This window comes from Myotis brandtii, unplaced genomic scaffold (genome assembly GCF_000412655.1).
Source record: "Myotis brandtii unplaced genomic scaffold, ASM41265v1 scaffold266, whole genome shotgun sequence".
Taxonomy (NCBI): Eukaryota; Metazoa; Chordata; class Mammalia; order Chiroptera; family Vespertilionidae; genus Myotis; species Myotis brandtii.
This window is the reverse complement of record NW_005360124.1, coordinates 3,290,579-3,294,500: the sequence shown is the minus strand read 5'-3', so window position 1 is coordinate 3,294,500 and position 3,922 is coordinate 3,290,579.

Genomic DNA, 3,922 nt, shown 5'->3' with positions numbered 1-3,922 from the left:
GAAGGGAGAGGGAGAGAGAGATAAAAACATCAATAATGAGAAAGAATCATCGATTGGTTGGCTCCTGCGTGCCCCACACTGGGGTGAGCCTGCAACCTGGCCATGTGCCTGACTGGAAATTGAACCATGACCTCTTGGTTCATAGGTCGATGCTCAACCACTGAGCTATGCCAGCTGGGCTAAGAGTTCTACCTTTTGATGTATCTTTATAACTACAAGTTTTCTGAATAATATATGGTAAGTCATAAACTTCTTTCCAAAGATAAGAAATATTTTATTTCCTGAACCATTAAAGAACGTATATTTTCTTTAAACACATTGCTACCTTAAATATTTATAATATTATTCATATAACTAAATTAGCAATAGTTACTATTTATTAAGCACATACTGCCTAACTGCATAAAGTATATATGTATATATATGTATATATGTAAAACATATAGGTATACAGAGAAAACCTTATTTAATGATTCTAACAACCCTTCAATATAATTACTATTATTCTTGTTTTACTTATGAGGAAAAGGAGATTCTAAGAGATTCAAGGTCTCACAGCTCTACATTGCTGACAGAATTATCTGACATCAAAGCACGTGGTCAAATTTAAAACAAACAAAAACAAAAGATGCAAGTTGCTATTTATATACGGCTTTGTACAACTAATTCGGAGACAGAAAAGTACTATGAAAAAAAGCATTATCTAATTTCACTGTCAGCATAATCTATATGATACGGTGCACTAGAGCTATTAGGCCCAAATTTCTGATGAGGACTGTGAGGCTCACAAGATTGCAAACTGTTGCCTGTGAATTGTTTAATATTAACCGTATGTTCGATAGCAGAGTCAGAACTGTGGGAACTTGCCTTTCTTAATTATTTAAATTCACTAAGAGAAAATCATGCCATTCTGGACATAGTTCCTAAAATCAGGGCAGAATTGTTCTTGATTGGGCCCTTATACTCCAACAGGAAGATGGTATGAACTTTCCATGTTGATGTGCACAAGTGGTGGGTCTGGAAGGTGCACAGATACTCATGGAAAACCAAGCAATAGAATCACAGTTGATGAGTCAGAAGTATCAAAACATATAAATAGTAGCATTTGAGATCAACCAAAGAACTTGAATGCTTATTTGCGTAAGCCATGGACACAGACAATAGGGTGATGAAGGCGCATATGTAATACTTTCAACAATAAAGATTTTTTTTAAAAAAACTTTGCACAGGGTTCAGAAAACATTTGCTGCATCATCAGTCCTTAGGGTTTGGGAAATTCAGAGTTTGAATGACTTTTTGAGTCGAAATGTGACTACTATATTCCTCCAAGTTCCATTACAGCTTTAGAGTCACCTCATGCTGGAACTCTCTATTTCCTTGACAGGTCAGTTTGTCTCCCCTGTGTCCTCTCACTGGAGATGGGCTGGTAGATGTAGAGCCATTAAATATTTCCCTATATATTAAAAATGTGGGTAGGTAGGTCAGGTAAATAGGTAGCTGGGTGATAGATAGATAGATAGATAGATCACACTACTTCTGGATCTGATATTGAGTTGCTGTAACATTGTTTTTATTACTCCAATAGACTCTGACCAATGGATGCATTTTCTCACTCTGTATTGGTCCTCTCACAGCAAGCCTTCCATAGCAAAAAGGTTGCAAAGTCCTAATTTACCACTATTTGAATTATCTGCATTTCACCTGGCTTCTCCATTCAAATGCATTTTTAGTCCAAGAGCCCAGCAGTGTTATTCTTTTAATTTTATATGCCCACAGAGCTGAAACATTTGAAGTACAAGCATGGGACCGAATACTTTTCAATTAGATGTTGGCACATACAAACACTCCCAGACACTAACTGGCACAGATCAACTACCATTCACTGAGCTTAATGGATATACTCTAATGGCATGGCCAATGGTGGAGCAATTTTGGAGCCTCAAGAAATGTAGCAGCAGTGGAAATTACAGTCCACAGCATGACAAGAAGTCCTTCAGAAAGGTTTTGCACAATTAGCTTATTTCAGAAATGAAAAAGGCCAATTGGACTAATTTGCCAGATCTTGGCAGGACATTGATACCAATTGCTTTTTGTCACTGTTTACTTACCTCTCTGTTTCCTTAGGTATGGAGGACCAAAAAAGAAGATTGTTTCTTATCAGAGTCAATGAGTATTTGTATTAAAGCCTTTTTATTTGAGAAAGCACAGAATGGTGAGTCCTTCTTTTCTTTTTTCCTCCTGAACCCTGTGAATTTTCAAGCTTCAAGTTATTTTTTTTAACATATAAAGTTTCTCATTAAATACTCTAGGTCTGTGCTTGGATTGAAATATCGTCATTTGGGTCTTATAACTACAAATCAAAAATTTTCTCTATTGTTGTTATTATTTGCAAATTTCTAGTAGTCATTTTTATAGTCCCCATCCATGTTATAATTTCAAGTAAATCGAGCAATGAAAATTTTATAGTGCATCCCTAATTGTGCACCAGACTGGAACTGTTCATACAAATTCCAAGCAATTATAAGGCTTTCTGGGAAACATTGGCAGCAAACACTGGATTAAATGTTTATAACAGCAAGCCAGATGGGAAACAGAGATAAGGAAAATCTCATGGAAACTTTTTTTTTTTCCCCAAACTACAACACTATTTTAAATTAACCTGGCCAAGGGGAAGCATTTTCACATTGTTGCACAATAATGAGTTTTTGGTAAGTAATAGCAGTTAAATTGTGGGAATAATTTTATAAAGCTGTAACCCTTTGTGTCAACTGTGACTGATGTTATAGACATTTGATGAATGAGACTCAAAGGATGTATTAGAGAATCCAAATTTTAAAGTGACTGCTGAAAAGATGCTCAACATCACTAATCATCAGAGAAATGCAAATTAAAACCACAATGAGATATCACCTCACACCTGTCAGAATGGCTACCATCAGTAAATCCACAAATGGCAAGTGTTGCGTGGATGTGGAGGAAAGGGCACCCTCGTCCTCTGTTGGTGGGAATGCAGACTGGCGTAGCCACTGTGGAGAGTATTATGGAGTTACCTCAAAAAATTACAAATGGATCTGCCTTATGATCAAGTTATCCTTCTTCTAGGTATATATCCAAAGAAACCTAAAAGAATATATACACCCCTATGTTCATTGCAGTGTTATTTACAATAGTCAAGATGTGGAAGCAACCCAAGTGCCCATTAATAGATGATTTGGGCCCAGCTGACATGGCTCAGTGGTTGAGCATCAACCTATGAACCAGGAGGTCACGGTTTGATTCCCGGTCAGGTTGCAGGCTTGATCTCCATTGTGGGGCATGCAGGAGGCAGCCCATCAATTATTCTTTCTCATCACTGATGTTTTTGTCTCTCTCCCTCTTCCTTCCTCTCTGAAATCAAATAAAAATATATTTTTAAAAATAGACGTTTTGATAAAGAAGATGTGGTACTTATATACAATGGAATATTACTCGCCCATAAAAAAGAGCAAAATCTTACCATTTGAAACAGCATGGATAGACCTAGAGGGTATTATACTCTGTAAAATACATCAGTAGGAGAAATAAAAATACTGTATGATCTCACTTATATGTAGAATCTAAAGAATAATATAAATGAGTAAACAAAATTGAAGTAGGCTCATAGACACAGAGAGTAGACAAGTGGTTGTCGTAGGGGAGAGTGGCTGGGGAAGTGAGTGAAAAAGGTGAAGGGATTAAGAAATACAAATTGGCAGTTATAAAATAGTCATAGCAATGTAAAGTACAGCATAGGGAATATAGTTAATAATATTCTAATAACTATGTATGCTGCCTGATGGGTACTAGAAATATCAAGGGGAATGCTGTGTAAAGTATATGATTGTCTAACCACTATGTTGTTCACCTGAAACTAATACAAAATAATATTATATTATTAAAATAT